A 21,268-nucleotide genomic window follows, 5' to 3' on the forward strand; every position below is an offset into this window, starting at 1 on the left:
TAACTTTTATGTCTCTATACCCTGTAAACAGTCATTTCAGCAAAAAAAAAATGTTTTCTTTAGTGATCCTTTAACCCATCAGCAGAACCGGTATCTGCTCCTTTGTGCAAGGAGGAACAGGATGAGCACTGCCAGAGCCCTACAAAATGACCTCCAGTAGGCTACTGGTGGAATGTCTCTGACCAAACAATCAGAAACAGACTTCATGGGGGTGGCCTGAGGGCCCGACATCCTCTAGTGTAACATCCTTCAGCATGACCGGTTTGGTGGTGGGGTCAGTAATGGTCTGGGGAGGCATATCCACGGAGGGACTACAAAATGGAACCCTGACTGCCATTAGGTATTGGGATGAAATCCTTGGATCCATTGTCAGACCCTACGCTGGTACAGTGGGTCCTGGGTTCCTCCTGGTGCACGACAATGCCCGGCCCCATGTGGCGAGAGCATGCAGCCAGTTCCTGGAGGATGAAGAAATTGATACCATTGAATGGCCCCTACGCTCACCTGACCTAAATCCAAAAGAACACCTCTGGGACATTATGTTTCGGTCTATCCGGTGCCACCAGGTTGCACCTCAGTCTGTTCAGGAGCTCAGTGATGCTCGGGTCCAGATCTGGGAGGAAATACCCCAGGACACCATCCGTTGTCTCATTAGGAGCATGCCCTGATGTTGTCAGGCATGCATACAAGCACTTGGGGCCATACAAACTACTGAGGACCATTTTGAGTTGTTGCAATGAAATTCCAGCAAAATGGACTAGCTTGCTGTATAATTTTTTTACTTTGATTTTCGGGGTGTCTTTGAATTCAGCCCTCTGTAGGTGGATAGTTTTCATTTCCATCAAATGATGTGCCATCATTTCATTCCTAACACATTACCAGTCCATATCAGTATAGATATCCAGCATTAGATTTTTGCCCGTTGAGATCTGATATGTTTTCAAGGTGTTCCTTTAATTTTTTTGAGCAGTGTGTATAGTTCCTGCTCTAAAATCGTATGCAAGGTACAACGTTTACAACCAGAGACACACTAAAACCAATGCATATTGTATAGTATACCGTCATGCGAATAGACTTATGTGGTTTCCTGGGTGTGAGATGATAGGAAATGACTTACCACAATGTACTGTTCTATCGTTCTGTACAAAGTGGTGGGACGTACAGATTCTTCTCATACTCTAAAAGAATTTCTGATTTTGTAGCTGAAAGTTTGACAGCTGTTGTGAGTTCAAAAAGCCGTCTTGGGTATTCAGGCTTTTCAATTGCTTCTTTATGCTTCTAGGTTAAAGAAAAAAAAACACAACACAGCTGCTATGGGGCTATAAAGCTGTCCCCCTTGGTAAAATAGAATTTCAATTTCATGATCTATTAGTGAAGGAGGCACCAGGAAGGGTGGCATGGATAAAAGGTCTTACTCTTTTCATTCTCTGAGGACTGGAGAATAGGAGGATTCATTTAGTACTATAGATAATATCATCCATAGGCTTTGGGGAAATAAAAGAAAGGACACTTACAAAAAGAAGGTTGTCTAAAAAAAAAAAAAAGTAGCCATAAAAAATATAAAATGCAAATGCAATAAAAAAAATATATAAAATTGCATCCTCTAATAAATAAAAAGATCAGTGCGCCTAAGAAGCAATGCTGAAGTCTAACAATGGTCCTTGTGCTAACAAGTAGTATGGCAGTTGACTGTTAATGAGCCAAGTGCTTTTGAAAGACAAGCAACATGTTTGTGGTGAGCTTACAGCGGAATGCTTGTCTACTTTCAACACAGACATGCCGTGGATTAGATTATGATTACTTGGGAGTTCTCAGAAGCGTACATCTTCATTCATATATTTATGAGGTAATCGGTTTTATGTTCTCAGCCTGATATTTACAAAAGCATTTGCTAAGTGCATGATTATTGACAGGGTTCTTTGTGCTAGGGCACACAAACAGTCACATGCACTAGGATGGAAGTACATGGGGTTTATTCTGAATTTCAATACTTACTTTAACAATATGAACTTATTATTATTATTATTATTTTACAGGATTTATATAGCGCCAACAGTTTACACAGTGCTTTACAATACAAGGGGAGGCAATACAATTAAAATACAGTTCAAAACAGAAGGAGGGCCCTGCTCATGGAGCTTACAATCTAAAGGGAGGGAGAGGTGATGCAAAATGTAATAAAGTAATGGGAAGAAGGGCGCTCTGGAAGACAAGACTAAGCAGAGATAGCAGTCCGCAGAGATGGTGGTTTGGATCAGGCAAACCGATGGCTTGGATGGCACTAGAGCAGCACTCCAAGAGGTGAAGCAATTCTCTGGCAATACAGCACAAAACAGAAGGCGCTTCTAAGTGCAGTAATCACAAGACTATTTTATTACCAAGGATAAAAAGACAACCAGGCCACTTCCTGTTGATGTCTTGTCCGAGTCCTGCATTTCACACTGGTCCCAGCAATGTGGCGGCTCTTTCTGATGTGTTCTCCTTGCATTTGGGACAACTGGCTGCACACAAGACCACCCTTAGGACTGCCTCCTGCTGGACTTTACATCTCCCGCTCCAATCACAGAGATGAGCCTTGTCTTTCCTTATATCTAGTAAGTGCGTTTTTATCCTTGGCAATAAAATAGTCTTGTGATTACTGCACTTAGAAGAACCTAATAGCTGCAGGAGATGATCTGATGGAGGTTGCCTAAGTGCAGTTTTTAGGTGGAGGTGGGGTAAGCTTCCCTGAATAAATGATTTTTTAAAGATCGCCTAAAGGTGGACATGGTAGGAGCTAACTGGACCTTCTCCATAATGCACTGATTGATGTCCGCGAGGGGTTCCTCGTTGACACTGGTATCTTCTCCCTGGGTGATGGGTTTCAGCCATCTTCATGGGCTCGCTCAGGATGATGTAACTCCTGCTGATTTGCAGGCATCAGTCATCCAGAAACTCAGGGACCATGCCAGCAATATAAGCGATACGTGCCATTGAAGACTGTGGGCAGGCAGGTAGGAAGGTGTATTTTATTGCAGAGACATTGCGTGTCACAAGTTTTTGTAAAATGCCACTACAGTGATTCATTCCTTCCATGGATACCCAACTGGTATGGCATATGCATACCAAGTTGGACTTCTGTAACTAAGCAAGAAAATCCATACCTGAGGTTTGGCTGTAAAATACAAATAAAGGTTCTCAAAGAACAGGCTAAATAAGTCTCAAACCTTGTTACTATACGAAGCCTAATCCTCATAAACAAAAACCTTCCTCTACCTCTCTAAATGAGCCAAATCCTCCTTCATTTGTGTCTCACTGTCAGGAACCATAAACCAGATGGAGACAGAAAGTGCAGTTAGAATCACATCTTTAATAAAATGGCAAAAATAACACAGTTCAGAGATGTAGTCAAAAACAGAAGCCAGGGTTTGGATGCCAGAGCAGGTAATCAGATGAGCCGGTTCAGGAAGCCAGAAGTCAGCATAGTGAGGAGCAAAAATCAGGAACAGGAATCAAAAGGGGAGTCAGCCAGGCCAAGTTATACACAGGAACACAGGAAGGAAGCACTTAGAGATCATAGACCATGCAAGGGCAAGGAGGAAATTAGCTGTATAAATAGCAAAAAGGACCTTGCTGTAGGCTTAACTATTGAGGTTGGTTGATGATTACCGGGTTTGTCACTGTGGTAACAATGAGTGGCTGCCGGTAATTAACCAACAGCTGAGCAGCTTATGAGCACTGAAAGAAAAGAGCTGTTTGTTAAAGAGGAGGTCCGCCCACCCCTACAAAAATTTAAAGCCAGCAGCTACACATACTGCAGCTGCTGACTTTTAATAAAAGGACACTCCTTTCCTGGAGTCCAGGCAATATCGGCACCGCAGCTGATGTTTCCATCAGCTATCGGGTGCTGCCGCCGCCATTGCCAGTAGGGGAACACGGAAGTGCAGCATTACGGCTTCACACCAGGTCCCTACTGCGCATGCACGAGGCACCACTGTGCTCTCCTACTGGCCCAGCGGCTGCGGAAGGAGGATGGAGCCGAGTCGCTGATGTAATTCGCTGCGACCCGGACTCCCGGAAGTGGGGACAGGATCCCCCCGAAAAGGTGCCAATTGTGGCACTGGAAGGGGGAGGAGAAAAATGAATGGAACTGCCAGCCAGCCCTGACACTCACACACTCCCCCTCCCAGACACTCTCTGTGGGAACATTCCAGCAAGAGAGGCAGTTTTTTCATTACAGAAAGCAGTGGGCAGCGGACTAGGTATGGTCAGGAGCTGATCGACAAGAGACAGGTTTGTGAGTCAGTAGTGACAATGCTGATATCCATGACCCCTGCAGCATTGTTGACACACCACCAAATGAAGTTGCATTAGGTTAACATCAGTGGCAGGATCAACAGCAATGTGTGGGGTTATTAAGAAAACATTAAGGGCTCTTTCACAACAGCCGCTGCGTTACAATGCAGTGGCTGGTATGCGATGCGGTGGAATCACTGCAGTGCCGATGCGCTGATCTCGGCATATCATACATGACCAGTGTAGTCAGGATATCCCCAATTACCATACCCCTTTTAATCCTCCCCACACCCCATTCCCATACTCCACCAATAACAAGACCACACCTGAGTTTGGAGTATAACTGGCCATAGCAGCCTTTTTATTAACAAAATGATTCAATAATTCAACAATTTCTAAATAACATTTATAACAACAACTTTTTAACACACAAAGCCTGATGGTCTTTGACGGCACCCCAAACGTAAACATTACCACCACTACACTGCGGGACCTTTTACCATACCAGGTCTCCAGCCATATCACCAGCTCGGAGACAACCCCTTTCCCCGCAATGCAACCATAACCTTATTCCAGCAGACACCGTTCCACTGGAATACCCCAGAGGAGCCCATACCACAGATGAACCCCCCCACACTTCCATCACATCTGTTATCTTCCACCATCAAAGACCAAGGACACCGCCGTTACACCACTGCTATGACGACCCGCATCCAGTGATCCTGAAAGAAAAGAAAAGAAACGAACAACACACCAAGACAAAACACACTGCCTCCTTCCGTTTTTCTTCCTCACGACTGCTCCCGGAAGCCACCCAAGACAGTCCCACCGCACCTGGTGTGAATGGCCCCTAAAGGCAAATGTTCTCATATTTATGTGCTTCAACACTTATTTTTATTTTTAATAGAAGGCCACAGTTCTAATTTAAAGAGGAGTTCCACCCAAATTTGGAACTTCCTCTTAACCCACTCCTCTCCCCCTTACATGCCACATTTGGCATGTAATTTTTTTGGGGGGGGAGTGGGGGCTTCAGCACGAGTGGGACTTCCGGTCCCACTTCCTCCTTCCTGTAGGTGACTAAGCTTAATCGCCTTCAGGAAGTGGCTGCTGTAGGCGATCGCCTAGGACATGTCACAGGTCCTAGGCGATCTCCTGGCCAATTACACGGCGCGGCGCAGTGGGTGCCCGGCCGTGAAGCCGAAAGCTGTCACGGCCGGGTGCCCACACTGAAAATGAAGACGCTGGCCGGGGAGGGGGGGAGAGGAGCGGAGCCCCGGCCGGCGCGTCACTGGAGCGCTGGAGCAGGTAAGTGCCTGTTTATTAAAAGCCAGCAGCTACACTTTTTGTTGCTGCTGACTTTTAATAAACATACAAATGCCTGGAACTCCCCTTTAAGCTAGCTACAAACATATACATTTTTCCTTTCGAATTGAAGGGCTTAAGTAAGATTCTCTTATCTGGTTATCATTTCTAGAAATCTCACGTGGTAACAGCTGATAGATACTAAGATCAGTAGCAAATAAAGGGGAACTGAGCAGAAAAACGAAAAATGAAGATTTACAAGTGACACAACGTACATCAACATACTCAATTGTACTCACTAATTCTCCTAATACTGTCAAACTGATATATAACTAAACAGATATTGCTTGGACTGGGCAACACTCTCTTTACTGTATAAACATGAATCCTGTTTCTGTTTGCCTGTTTTAAAGCACGCAGCATTGATTCATATCAGCCAACTCATTATTCAAAAGAGCTGGACAGTGCAGTAAAAAAATTGAATTGGGATTTAGGCCATTGATATTGACTTCCTCAACATTTTTACCATGATGGACCCCTTGAAAAAAACTTTCTGGTATCAGGGAACACCTGCCTATAATGACTATATCTACAGCTCACGTTATATTAGTGTGATGTCAATAGGAAGAATGCTCCCTTATGTTTGTGGTCAGTAGGAAGATTTGCCCCCTTACAGGTCTCTATAAAAGATAATTGATGTCAGTGGTTACTTATCTGAGAGGCAGAAATTGCTCAAAGAACCTCTAGCTATTTTTGGAGGAACCCAAGGGTTCCTTGAAACCCTGGTTGGGAAAGGCTGCATTGGAAGTTAAAGTGGTTCTACAGCCTAAACTTTTACTTTTTACCTTAAAGTGATATTAAAGTGTTTGTTACCCTAAATAAAAAATATTGATCCTGTTCCTTTAAAACATGTTATACAGCACAGTGCTTGTGCTGGGTAATTTGGCCCTTTCTATAACCTGAAATACCTGGCTGATTCTGCCTGGTTCTGCCCTTACCCTATGTAAAACCGATCACGGTTTATTGTGGCTGCTGAGCCCTGACACTGTGATCAGTTTACATGCCCCCGTCATCCGCAGCTCTCCTCTGTAATCCTCCTCCTCCCCCCTCCTGCCTGTCAGCTCGTGACAGTGCCAGCCCCTTCTCTCTTGCTGCTAAATAACATTGTAAAGTACATGCATTCCCCTCTGTTAGAAAATGTTCTATGCCCCAGTGTCTGTCCTTTGTAAAAAATATGCCAATTTCTACTTTATTTTATAGCGCCACTCAGTGCTCTCTTCTCCTCGCCACCCGGCTGACGTCAGCTGGGGATTCTCGGCCCCTCCGGCTGTAGCTGTCAGATTGGGAGAGGGAGCAGCGGGCAGTCACGTGAGCGTCAAACGGCACTATGAAATAAAGTAGAAATCTGCATATTTTTTTTACAAAGCATAGGCATTGGGGCATAGAACGTTTTCTAACAGAGGGGATTGCATGTACTTTACAAAGTGGCTTAACAACCACTTTAAAGGCTTTCCTTTTGTTATACTTACCTGCTTTGTGCAACTGCTTTGCACAGAGCAGCCCAGATCCTCCTCTTAATAGACTGTATGAAGGTAAAACAAACATTGAGCCTTTAGGACCACCTTAATGCATTTCTTGCATTAAAGTGAGAAAAGTGAGAAATGTTTTAGTACCTGTATGTACACCCTCCCCCCATCTTCCCGTAGACTAAAGCCTCATACACACAGTACTATTGTTGGAAGGGGATTGTCTGTTGACAGACTGTTGTCCTAAATTCTTACTATAAGTACGCTCCTTTTGACAATTGTTGTCCAATTTTTGGCCAACAAATGTTGGATGACAGGCTAGTAAATTTTCGGCAGACAACGGCTCAACGTCTGATTTTCTTATGGTCAGTACACAAATCCGTCACACAAAAGTCAAAAGTACAAACACGCATGCTCGGAATCAATGCTCACCCAACACAAAATTAGCAGAAGGGGCCCAAAGGGTGGTGCTCAAGAGCTGAAATTCCTCGTAGTACATCACTACATTCGGGTTTGTGACACAACAAATGTGTAATGTTAGTATGCAAGACAAGATCCTGGCACATGCTCTTTTGACAAAAATCAGACGCTCGGTTGGGCAACAATTGTACCGTGTGTAAGAGGCTTTACCCTCACTTGATCCGGCTGTGCCCATCTGCAGCACCTCTCCCTACTCTAACAGGCTTTGTTAAGGCAATAGGAACCATTGGTTCCTGTTGCTGTTAGTCAAATATTTTGACGAGCGAGTAGGAGTGGGGCTGAGCCACACTATATGTGCCTATGGACGCAGGCAGCGTGGCTCTGGAGAGGCTCTGGATGGCACACAGCAGAGAAGGAACCAGCAGCGTCACTGGGGTATAGAAGCCAATAGCCAACGAGGATAGAAGCCAATAGGCAATATCAAATATAACCTACAGATTCCTTCCATAAACCACCAGGAGATGCCATTTCTAACCACTAAAGTTTACACAGTCAGAGCACTAAATGAAGGCCACGTGACCCCATTCAGATGGTCCTATTTGAAGACAAGCTCTTTTCTCATGACCTCAGGACAATGTTATGTTCTCTGCCTTGGCTTCTTTTATAATACAAGTCTTTCTACTTGTGGTATCCCTTGTCCCTTACATAGCAAGTACAGATTATTCCGGTCACCAACTCAGTGTTTAGCACACCCCTTGCACCAAAGTTCCATACAAAAATTACCAAGATAAGCCAGTGCAAAGATCATTGAGGATAAAATGAAAATGGGGATTACATACAAATAACAGGGTGCAACAGGCACCAAACAGAGGAGTAAAACATATGTCATGTCGCATCTACAGTGGAAACATTCAAAAGCATTGCTGTTTGCTTAAAACCAGAACATTGAAGGGTTCGCACCAGACGTGCGTAAAAACTATGCTAAGGGACTCGCAATTTCAGCATCCTATGCATTCTTACTGACTGCAGAAATCGCCCTTAATAATCAATTACTGTACTTGGTTGTAGAACCTTTGCATTTTCTATCCTCAGCACACTTACATGACCTTGTGCCAAAATATTCTAACCTGAATGAAACAGCAGCTATATTATTGTCAATTGTGGCTAATCTTTTGCCAGCACATTTGATTGGTATGCTCTTTGGAACTGTATGTTTAACCACTTTAACAACATTGGACCGTGGTACAGCAGTTAAAGTTGATGTAAACCCAAATGTTTTTTTTTTTTTTTTTTGCTGTCACAATGTAGAGTAAAACATTTTCTATCATTTGTGCCACAATGAGTTAAAGGGGTTGTAGAGGTAAAAAAAATCACTAAATAGCTTCCTTTACCTTAGTGCAGTCCGCCTTCACTTACCTCATCCTTCGATTTTGTTTTTAAATGGCATTATTTCTTCTGAGAAATCCTCACTTCCTGTTCTTCTGTCTGTAACTACACACCGTAATGCAAGGCTTTCTCCTTGGTGTGGAGAAAGCTTCTTGAGGAGGGAGGGGGCAAGCAGGAGTGTCAGGACGCCCACTAACACACAGCTCCTTTCTCTATCTGCAAAGTAGAGAGTGTCCTGACACTCCTGCTCGCCCCCTACTCCCTCAAGAGGCTTTCTCCACACCAGGAAGAAAGCCTCGCATTACTGTGGTGAGTTACAGACAGAAGAACAGGAAGTGAGGATTCCTCAGAAGAAATAGGGACATTTAAAAGCAAAATCAAAGGGTGAGGTAAGTGAAGGAGGACTGCACTAAGGTAAAGGAAACTATTTAGTTTTTTTTTTTTTTTTTTTTACCTTTACAACCCTTTTAATTCCGCTCTGAGCAATCCTCTTTTTTTCAGTGAGATAAACAGACAAACAGGAGAAAACTTTTGACCGTTCTTCCCCCTTGCTATGAGTGACAGGTTATTTACATATCTCATGCACTAGCCTGAACAGGCATTATTTTTTAATTCCCACCCCCACTCCTTTTCTAAAGTCATGTGGTTACTTTTCTGGATTTTGACTGGATGCTAGTGATCATAACAGAATTTAGTGTAAGGAATACACAGGAGAAAATGCATGTTGACAAGGGGAGTGTAGAGGTGGGCGGGGAGTCTACTGACATCACGACTCCACCCACCGAGCTCCAGACAACAGACCCACCCACAGAATCTGCAGTTTTTCAGTTCTTATAACAGGCAGAGGGTAGACATTTGACAGGAGGCATGTATATCCTTATAGATCAGTATGGCAGTAGTTTAGAAAGGATGAGAGTGGGTTTACATCCACTTTAAAGTATACCTAGAGGCAAAACTTTCATTTATAGTTTTGGATAGAGTAGAGTGGGATTAGAATGCTTGTCAGTTTTTATTGTTGTCTGTGCATTTATTAAGGAAACTGACTCACCCTCAATATTTGTCCTGTTTACCATTATCATTGAAACGGTACATTAAAAAAAAAAAAAAAAAAATCCCAAAAGTAAAAAAAAGTAATAATAGAAGTAAATATTCCCATGGGAACACTAGTTCTGGTGACCTGGGGGTCCCCAAGGAATTCCCTTAATTTGCAGGGATTTCCTCTTACTTCTTGTTTGGCTATGGGACAGAAGGTGAATGGAAATCTCTGCAGTGGGACAAAAATGGCAAAAAGGAAAATATGACAGGGATTATAACCTTCCCCTGCTCTATTCGAAATAAAAAAAAAATGTTTTGCCTATAGTTCTACTTTAAGTAACGGGAGAGGCAGTAAAATAGGACTCATTGAAGGGTAGGAAGCTCATCCAACACTTGCAGCCAAGTATATATATATATATATATATATATATATATATATATATATATATATATATATATATATATATATATATATATATATATACACCAAGGTTATTCTTTTGCTTTAGCTGTATCTAACACTTTAAAAATACATACAAATTATGTGATCAATACCTATTAAAATGAGCTTTTACTGTATCAGTTACCACATTATCAGAAAAAAATTGCACTTGCAGTGAAGACTGGCACATAGTCAGCAAGATATCAACTATTTTACTTTCCCTATGGCACGGCACATATAAAAATAAAGCTTGTAATTATTTGAAAAGAGCATCTTACTGGAAGACGTGTTTGCTTATAGGAAACACATTTAATACTATGTTTCGGCATACCGTTTTTTTTTTCTTTCTGGAATCTGGATATTACTAGAGTAAAATTACATTACTAGAGTTACCTTACACTGAGTGTTATAAAAAGACAAAACATTTGTCAGTATTTTTTACTAGAAAATTACTTAGAACCACCAAACTATATATATATATATTAGTGCTGTCAAACGATTAAAATTTTTAATCGCGATTTATCGCATTAATGTCATAGTTAACTCACGATTAATCTATCTAATTTATGACGAATTTCCCCACAAATATCGCACAATTCTGCAAGTGATTATAATTTATGATCGCTGTTTTCTAGCTGATCTAAAACCATTTTTGACATAAAGGGCCACTTTTGGACAATCTACAGTTTTTCAGGCAGAAAGAATAGTTTTTATTTTATAAAAGTACATGTAGGACACTGGGCAGACCACTAGGGACAAGGGGGGTGTGTATTTTTTACATACAGTATACTGTAATCTATAAGATTACAGTATACTGTGTGTATTGTGTTTGTTTACTTTTTTGAATTTGGCGCCGTTCTCCGCTCCCGTGCATCGTAACGTCGCAGGGAACGGAGCTCGGCGGCACACAGGCACTGTGAATCGAGCGAGGAGGACCCGCCAAGCAAGGAGGACCCGCCAAGCAAGGAGGACCCGCTCGATCACACAGCGGGATGGCATCGCTGGATCCAGGGACAAGGTGAGTAACTTGCCTGTGAATCCAGCGAGAAGGTAAGCCGCGCCGCGCCGCTGCACACTCTGCACGTCCACCCCGAGGGCTCCTGCGTTAATCGCGCGATAAAAATATTGACGGCGTTAACATGGGTTTGCGTTAACGCCGTTAATATCGCGTTTAACGCACAGCCCTAATATATATATATATATATATATATATATATATATACACATACACATCACACACTGTATCTCCAAAAAGTGAGTACACCCCTCACATTTTTGTAAATATTTTATTATATCTTTTCATGTCACTGAAGAAATGACACTTTGCTACAATGTAAAGTAGTGAGTGTACAGCTTGTATAACAGTGTAAATTTGCTGTCCCCTCAAAATAACCCAACACACAGCCATTCATGTCTAAACCGCTGGCAACAAAAGTGAGTACACCCCTAAGTGAAAATGTTCACGTTGGGCCCAATTAGCCATTTTCCCTTCCCAGTGTCGTGTGACTTGTTTGTGTTACAAGGTCTCAGGTGTGAATGGGGAGGCGGTGTGTTAAATTTGGTGTTATCGCTCTCTCTCAAAGTGCCAATATTTTGTGGTCACCATTATTTTCCAGCACTGCCTTAACTCACTTGGGCATGGAGTTCACCAGAGCTTCACATGTTGCCACTGGAGTTCTCTCCCACTCCTCCATGATGACATCACAGAGCTGGTGGATGTTAGAGACCTTCCGCCTTCTGTTTGAGGATGCCCCATGGATGCTCAATAAGGTTTAGGTCTGGAGACATGCTTGGCAAGGTCGAGAATTTGGTGTGACCGTGTGTATGCAAGACAAGTTTGAGCCAAGGTTCCGTCGGAAAGAAATCAACGGTTTTCTTGTCGGATTTTCAGATCGTGTTTACGCGGCATTAGAATTTCTATTTCAGTATACAAATTTTAATTTCCACAAAGTTGAATTTTTGATATACCTGCTGCATTCCGCAAGGCAGCCACTAAAAAAAGGAAAGCATAATGTCACTTAATGGAAGAAACAGTGGTTGTCAACCTATAGGTGGCCTCAGTTGTGGCTCCTGATGCCACCAACAAAAAAGGCTGCATTTGGTTTACTAAAGGCAAATAGGCTGTGCCCTTTGCAAGGGAAGTTGCCTTTTGCAAGGGAATGTTCCCCAAAGCTTAGTGAATGTGATGAAATGTCACTTAGCAAAGAATACCCAATCACAACATTTTTTTGCTTGCACATGATTGGATTATGGAAGTCAACAGTCACCTCATTCCCAAAGCTCTTAGGATAATTCCCTTGCAAAGTGAAAAACATTTTTCCTCTAGTAAATCACCTCCATAATATTCACTATATACTGTACTCCAACAAGGGACTGTTAAAGACAGCAGATTTACTGGAGGAAATTATCAGACATAGCAGCAGTGGCGGCTGGTGCTCAAATTTTTTGGGGGGGCGCAAACGGAAAAAAAACAAAACAATTGCAGCCTCACTGGGCCCATCAATTTTCACCACTGTGCCATGCCATCAAACGCAACCACTGTGCCATAAAATGCAGTCACTGTGCCATGCCATGCCATCAAACACAGCCACTATGCCATCAATTGTCACCACTATGCCATGCCATCAATTGTCACCACTGTGCCATCAATTGTCACCACTGTGCCATGCCATCAATTGTCACCACTGTGCCATGCCATCAATTGTTACCACTGTGCCACCAATTGTCACCACTGTGCCACCAATTGTCACCACTGTGCCATCAATTGTCACCACTGTGCCATGCCATCAATTGTCACCACTGTGCCATGCCATCAATTGTTACCACTGTGCCACCAATTGTTACCACTGTGCCACCAATTGTCACCACTGTGCCATCAATTGTCACCACTGTGCCATGCCACCAATTGTTACCACTGTGCCACCAATTGTCACCACTGTGCCACCAATTGTCACCACTGTGCCCATCAATTGTCACTGTCCAGACATCCATCCACCTCAGAGCCTTATTGTATATGAAACCTGCTGGGACTTGTAGTTCTCCATCTTCTCATGGAGAAGATGGAGATTGGAGAACTACAAGTCCCAGCAGATTATACATACAATATGGCTCTGAGGTGGATGGGTGTGTGGATTGCATGCACCTATCAATCCCGGGGGGGGGGGGGGGTGTGCAGGATCGGATAACAGTGTTATCTGATCCTGCCCCCCCCCCCCCCGGGGATTGATAGGTGCATGCAATCCACACACCCATCCACCTCAGAGCCTTATTGTATGTATAATCTGCTGGGACTTGTAGTTCTCCAATCTCCATCTTCTCCATGAGAAGATGGAGAACTACAAGTCCCAGCAGTCTAACTACAATAACAGGCTCCAATCGGGATGGGGATCAAGTAGTGCAGGATTGGCTTGATCGCCCCCAAAGTCATCAGCCGTGACGTGACACAACAACCCAGGCAGGCATCCATCGGCTTACCTAGCCGACCGTTCCGCTCGAGCTGTATGAAATGATGTGCGCTCCCGCGTGACGTCACTTTCGCTTTTCGTCTAAAAGTCGAATGGCCGGAAGTAATAATGCTCCCGCCTCCCAGCGCCAATAGAAGCACTGTCAGGGGGACGGGAAGCTCATCAGCGCTTTGCAATGCGCTCGATAGGCGGGGATTGAAAAGCCCGCATATGAAGCACCATGTATGCAATCTAAAGATTGCATTGACACGGCGCTTCATAGGGCAATGGTGGCCGGCGCTCAAACATGTTTTAAGTAAAGGAAAAAAAATTTTTTTTTTCAAGTTTCTTAAAGGGGCCACTGAAAAAAAAATATATATATATATATATATATATATATATATATTTTTTTTTGTGCCTACAGGAGGGGGGGGCGGCGCCCGGGCGCCCCCTATGGGCGGGCCGCCACTGCATAGCAGACATACTACATGTGTAGTTGAAAACTCCACGACCGGTTTTCCTGCCAGGAAAACTGCCAGGAAAGCTTTTGGCCGGGAAAACCGGGACGTATATATATTTCCTCGTAGCTTTCCCGCCAGGAAAACAGCCGGGAATCCCGTTGGGAAAATAGAGAACCTGCTCTCTATTTTCCCATCAAGATTTCCAGCGTTTCTATTTCCGCCAGATCTACTACTTTCCTATGGGAAACACTGTGAGGCAGTGCCGATGGAGCATACGCACGGCCGGGATTCCGGGCCAAAACTACATGGCAGTTTTCCTGCCGGGTTCTCGGCTTTCCCCTTGGTTTTCTCGGCTGACTTTTTACCTCCGAGAAAACCGAGCAAGTGTACAGGGCTTAAATTCTGTAAACATGGAAGTTAGAGGTTGAGTTTTTGAGTTCCTGGGGCAAAATCAGGAGGAGTTTTAACCTATTACCTAATAGCACCTGATGTTACCTGAATTCACAACCAGAGCTTATTTTTACAGTTTTTGATATGTTACGGGTTTGCTTTACATTGACACGGTCATCACAAAGAAGCCCCAAAAAGCATTCCTCTCAACCGTTGGACTTAAGAATGAGGGACACATTAGCGAGACAGCAACATGCGGTGCTAAATAATGGGTGTGTCTTAATAACTGCTCCCACTCCCTTTTTACTCTAGAACCCCATTCTATACACACAGAGTCTGTATACTCTGCCCTCCTCCTTGTGCTCCCTTTCGGGGTATGATTTCTGGGGGAGAAATCACACATCAACCACCCTTTTTGATCGCAGCTTGCTTCTGCGCCTCCATCTGCTTGCTTTTACACCCAAAAACCTTCTCTGCTAAACTCTACACCCCAAACATCTAGCCCTATGCTAACCTCTGTTCCCCAAACCTCCCTCTCTGATAATTTCTGCCCCTCTACTCTGTTTACCTCTACACTCACCTTTGCACCCCAACTCCCCTTTTCTGCTCATATCTGCATCCTACCCCAATTCTTCTCACCTTTGCACCCCAACCACCCCTTGCTGACCTTTGCAGCACAACCCCCCTCTCTTCTAACCACTGCACCCCAACTCCCCCTCTATGCTAACCTCCGCAGCCTAACTCATGTCCTTCTCCTAATCCCTGTTTTCCTCTCTGCTCACTGTTGCATCCCACTGTCTCTGCTACAGTAAACTCTACACCCTAATCCTGCCCTGACCAATTTTGGACCCCCAACCCCCATCTCCCCTGCTTACCTCTGCACCCCCTTTCTCTGGTCATTTCTGCACCTCAGAACCCCTTCTCTGCTCACCTCCACATCCCAAATCCCCCTTAAGCACCACACTCTCTTTGCTAATCTCCGCATCCCAATCCCTCCTCGGATCCCCTCCTTGCCCTGCTTTCCTCTTTGCTCACCTGAGCCTCAGGGCAGGACTAACCTGTGTGTGCAGCATCTACGAGGCTGTGGACGGTGCTGTCCATGGTGAACATGCTAGACGCCTGGTGATCCCCTGCCAGGCGCAACTACAGTAGACAGCATATCTTCCTGCTGGGTGCCTGCAAATTAAGTTAGGGGAGCCGAAAAAACTTGTTCTGGCCTTCTGCTCCGGGATATTGCAAATTAAGTTAGGGGAGCCGAAAAAAATTGTTCTGGCCTTCTGCTCCGGGACTTGGTTGAAGTTCTGGGAAAGTCCCACAGGATCCGGGACAGTTGGGAGGTATGTAGTAAGGTCCCTGGAAAGGAAGAGCTATAACAGTTACCTCTCTGTCACCTGTGCCTCCTATCTTTACTCACTTTGAAAGCTATAGACATCAAAGATTTTTCTGCCTCTGACACATTTCCAGGAGGGTTGGCTTCCCAGTCCCCCTCTCAGCCTTGTGGTTCCTTCTATTGTTATACATGTCCCTACTGTGTCATTTTTTATTCTTGAAAATCTTCAGCTTACAGTAAAATAATACCTGGTGATCCTTCCTGTTATAGATCAATCCTCCGGCCTGTCTCCCAATTGTCCCACTGCATTGCCATCCAATCAGGCATCCATAAGGAGAGTGCAGGAAATCAGAAGCACTGCAATGCAACAATAGGAGATAAAAGAACAAGTATGAACTTGCATTACAGCTCACCGCAACGCACTGTGCTTAAAAAAATTATGCAGGCTAGCTGTTTGTTGTGGTGCCTTCAAATGAAGGGAATGCAAACCCGAAATGTTTTAATTTTTTTTGATGTCACAATGTACAGTATAAGATTTCCTATCATCTGTGCCCAGTCTTGCCACACAGAGTTAATCCAGCTCTGAGCAATCCTCTTTTATTGTTCAGTGGAGAAAAAAAACGGACTTACAGAGAAAAACCTTAGTCCGTTCCACCCCCTTGCTGTGAGTGACAGGTTATTTACATATCTCATGCACTAGCCTGGAGAAAGGCATTATTTTTTAATTCCCACCCCCACTCCTTTTCTGAAGTCATGTGGTTACTTTTCTGGATTTTGACTGGATGTTAGTGATCATAGCAGAATTTAGTGTAAGGAATACACAAGAGAAAATGCATGTTGACAAGGGAAGTGTAGAGGAGGGCGGGGAGTCTACTGACATCACGACTCCACCCACCAGAACTCCAGACAACCACAGAATCTGCAGATTTTCAGTTCTTATGATAGACAGAGGGGAGACATTTGACAGGTAAGGATACATGCAGGAGGCATCTATATCCTTATAGATCAGCACTATGGCAGTAATTTAGAAAGGATGAGAGTGGCTTTACATCCACTTTAACAAAACACATATTTATGTACTGTGAATAGATACATGTGAAAGAGCCCTATAAAGGTTTTTCTAAGGACAAACCTAGTTTTGGATGCAGTAGGGAATGATTAGAACCCTTTAGGGGTTTTATTTGTCTGTGTGCTATAGAGATTTCCCTTCACATTCTGTCCTGGAGAAACTACAAGAAGAGAGAAGTAATGTCTCCAGTGAGGGGGACAGATGTTCCCTTTGGAAGAATTCCTCTCATCTCCTCTCAGGCCTTATGTACCTTGAGTGTCTAGCTTCCGTATATAAGATCCCAGTGTTTTTGTGTGGGCAGGGACAGGCCTACCACATCCAGCGCTACTGCTGGCAGCCTGTAATAAGCTGAAAGTTGCTGCGGCTGAACTGCGCACCAAGGGGTACTTAACATTTAGGGCAGAATGCGCTCTTGGATGAATGCCTGGAATACAAAAAATCTTCATTCTGGGCATTCATCTTTGGGCGCATACTGCATTAAATGCCAGTACAACTTGGTGTCCCATCCAACCGCAGCAGCTTCTCTTAAAGGATGGCGGAAATTGGGCCGCGCCCTCCACCTGCACCAAAATGTTAGGATCTCACGCAATGAGGCTAAACGCCCAGTGTGCATGAGGCCTTATGGGGGCAATTTTAAAAGTTTGGAATTCCCATAACCTTCTGTCCTAGTGACAAACGCTATTAGGAGAAATGCCTCGTACACACGACCGGTTTTTCTGACATGCCAAAAACCAAAGTTTTTCCCTACGTGATTCCTCTCAAGCCTGCCTTGCATACACGCGTTCATTAAAAAAAAACGCTAGTCCAAAGCACGGTGACGTCCAACACGTACGACGGCACTATAAAGGGGACGTTCCATTCAAATGGCGCCACCCTTTGGGCTGCTTTTGCTGATCCTCGTGTTAGTAAAAGTTTGGGAGAGACGGTTTGCGCTTTTCAGTCTTCGTGCTTTTCAGTCCGTTACAGCGAGACGAATGTGCTATCTCCATTACAAACGCTAGCTTTACCAGAACGAGCGCTCCCTTCTCATACTTGATTCTGACCATGCACATTTTTTTCCCCTCGGAAAAGCATACACACGAGCGGTTTTCGCGACGAGAAAAAGACTGACGGGAAATATGGCAGGAAAAAATAGAGCAGGTTGTAATTATTTTGTGGGCAGTTTTCTCGTCAGGAAAACTGCTATGGAGCATGCACACGACCGGTTTTCCCGACCAAGCTAAAAAATTGCAGTTTTCTCATCCGGAAAACCGGTCATGTGTACGAGGGAAAAGAAGGAGAGCACCTAGACATCAATAAAACCTCTAATCCACACTATGGGCTAGATTCACATAGATCCGCGTGATCTATGTGATTTAAGATCCGCTGCCGCAAGTTTGAGAGGCAAGTGGGTAATTTACAAAACACTTACCTCCAAACTTGCGGCGGCGGATCGTAAATCCCCCGGCGGAATTCAAATTCCGCAGCTAGGGGGAGTGTACTATTTAAATCAGGCGCGTCCCCGCGCCGATTTAAATGCGCATGGGCCGTCCGCGATTTTTCCCGGCGTGCATTGCTCCCACTGACGTCGCTAGGACATCAGTGGTTTCGGCGTGAGCGTAACTTGCGACGAGCGGGTTAGAGAATCGGCGTACGCAAACGACGTAAAAAAAACAAAAATCGACGGCTATACTTAACATTGGCTGCGCCTCATAGAAGCAGGGGTAAGTATACGCCGGGAAAACCGCTACGTAAACATTGTAACAACACTGCGTCGGGCCCGCGTACGTTCGTGAATTGGCGTATCTCGCTGATTTACATATTTCTCAACGTAAATCAGCGAGAACGCCCCCCACTGCCATTTTTAAATTACAGTTAAGATCCGACGGTGTAACACAGTTACACCTGTCGGATCTTAGGCATATCTATGCGTAACTGATTCTATGAATCAGTCGCATAGATACGACGGGCCTAAGGCCTAGTACACACGAGAGGATTTATCCGCGGATACGGTCCACCGGACCGTATCCGCGGATAAATCCTCTCGAGGATTTCCACGGATTTGGATCCGATGGAGTGTACTCACCATCGGATCGAAATCCGCGCCGAAATCCCCTCGCGATGACATGTCGCGTCGTCACCGCGATGATGACGCGGCGACGTGCGCGACGCTGTCATAAAAGGAATTCCACGCATGCGTCGAATCATTACGACGCATGCGGGGGATCCCTTCGGACGGATCGATCCGCGGGAGCCAATTCAAGCGGATAGATTTGTAGACATGTCTACAAATTTTTATCTGCTGGAATTGGGAAATTTCCCGCGGATAAATATCCACAGGAATGTACACACCATAGAATCTATCCGCTGAAACCGATCCGCTGAGATTTTTCAGCGGATGAATTCTATCCTGTGTACGGGGCCTAAGTCAGAGATACGACGGTGTATCAGGAGATACACCGTCGTATCTCTATGTGAATCTGGCCCTCTATCTGAAACTAATAGTAACGCTTAGGTTTTACAGATACACTTAGAAGTATTAGAATGTAAAGGGTTTACAGTTTTCAGAAGCTTTGCACAAATACTGTAGACAGACAATTCATGTAGGAAATGGATGAGCAATTACCCAGCACAGCCATTTGCTCCTGATGTAATTTCTCTGACTGCAGCCATTGCCTCAGGACAAACCAATGACAAACCACAGTAACCAATGACACGAGGAGGTCATGAATGAGCCTTGTCCTCCCATGGTGAGTGAGACCCCAGGCTCTGTATAGAAGATCACCCCCACAGCTGCCAAGTGTCTTTTATACTACTGCAGCATTACTTCATATAAATACGCTCCTTCAACACGTAGAAATATATAACTCCTGTATGAATTTATAGAAGATTATTTAAACAGAATTTCAGGTATTGTTTTTTTTTTTTGCCTTTGTTACGTTAGTCCAGCTTGGACCATTGTAAGTATATATATTTTAACCACTTGCCGACTGCGCACTGTAGTTTTACTTGTACAGTGGGGGCTGGCTGTGCAGAATCACGTATATACTGTATATATTTCATAATTCTGCATTTCTGGGTAGGGGGCGCCCGCGTGCGTCCCCCGGCTGTGCTGTCACTGACTCCAGCACATACTAATCACCGGTTCCCAGCCAATGATTTATGGCGTGGACCTAACGATCGTTGGAGCGAGTGACAGGAGAGAGCTTTTTGTAAACAACACAAAACTCTCTGACTTCGACGATATGCAGGTTTTTGTTTCCATGTAAAGCAGGGAATAAACACTGGCAGATCTCTTTGTAAAAACACCACACAGTACACACGGTCAGACCCCGTTCCCATTGGATCAACTTGTCATGAGTTTTGACAGGTCAAATCACATGACAAGTCCCATCCTATTGCTGGCAATTGCATTCTTCAAATCGGTGCAATGCCAACTTTGCAGTGCCGCATCGATATGAAAAAGTAGAGATGTCAGTGGCAGTTAGTTCCCACAAAGTGTCAGATTGTCCCGCTATAAGTCACTGATCGCCGCAATTACTAGTACAAAAAAAATAAAAAATCCAATATATTTCTCAAAGTCTGAAGACGCTATAACTTTCATGCAAACCAATCAATATACACTTATTGGGATTTTTTTTTTTTTTTACCAAAGACGTGTAGCAGAATAAATGTTGGCCTAAATGTATGAAGACATTTTATTATTAAAGTAAAATTATTATTTTTTTTTTCAAAATGTATGTTTTTTTTTCATTTATAGCGCAAAGATCAAATACCACCTATAAGACAGCTATATTTATGCGGAAAAAAATTATATAAATGTTGTTTACGTACAGCATTGTAGGACAGCACAATCTACAGTTAAATTAGTGCAGTGCTAAATAGCAAAAAAATTGCCGGGTCGTGAAGGGCGAGCTGAAGTGGTTAAAGTCATTAAGTCAGGAAGTAAACCCTCTACACAAAAAAAAGAACCCTGCAAGACAAAGGCATAATGAGCTAGTATGCATAGCATACTAGCTCATTATGAAGTACTTACCTGAGATCGAAGCCCCCGCAGCGGTCCTCGTTCCCCTCCTCCGTCTCTGCCATCTCTCCTGGAGTGACTTTCAGGTATCGCGGCTCCGGCGCTGTGACTGGCCAGAGCTGCGGTGACGTCACTCCCGCACATGCCTGCGGCAGCCGCCAGTCACGGCACGATCGCCTGCGCCGT

This window comes from Rana temporaria, chromosome 8 (assembly GCF_905171775.1).
Source record: "Rana temporaria chromosome 8, aRanTem1.1, whole genome shotgun sequence".
NCBI classification, from domain to species: Eukaryota; Metazoa; Chordata; class Amphibia; order Anura; family Ranidae; genus Rana; species Rana temporaria.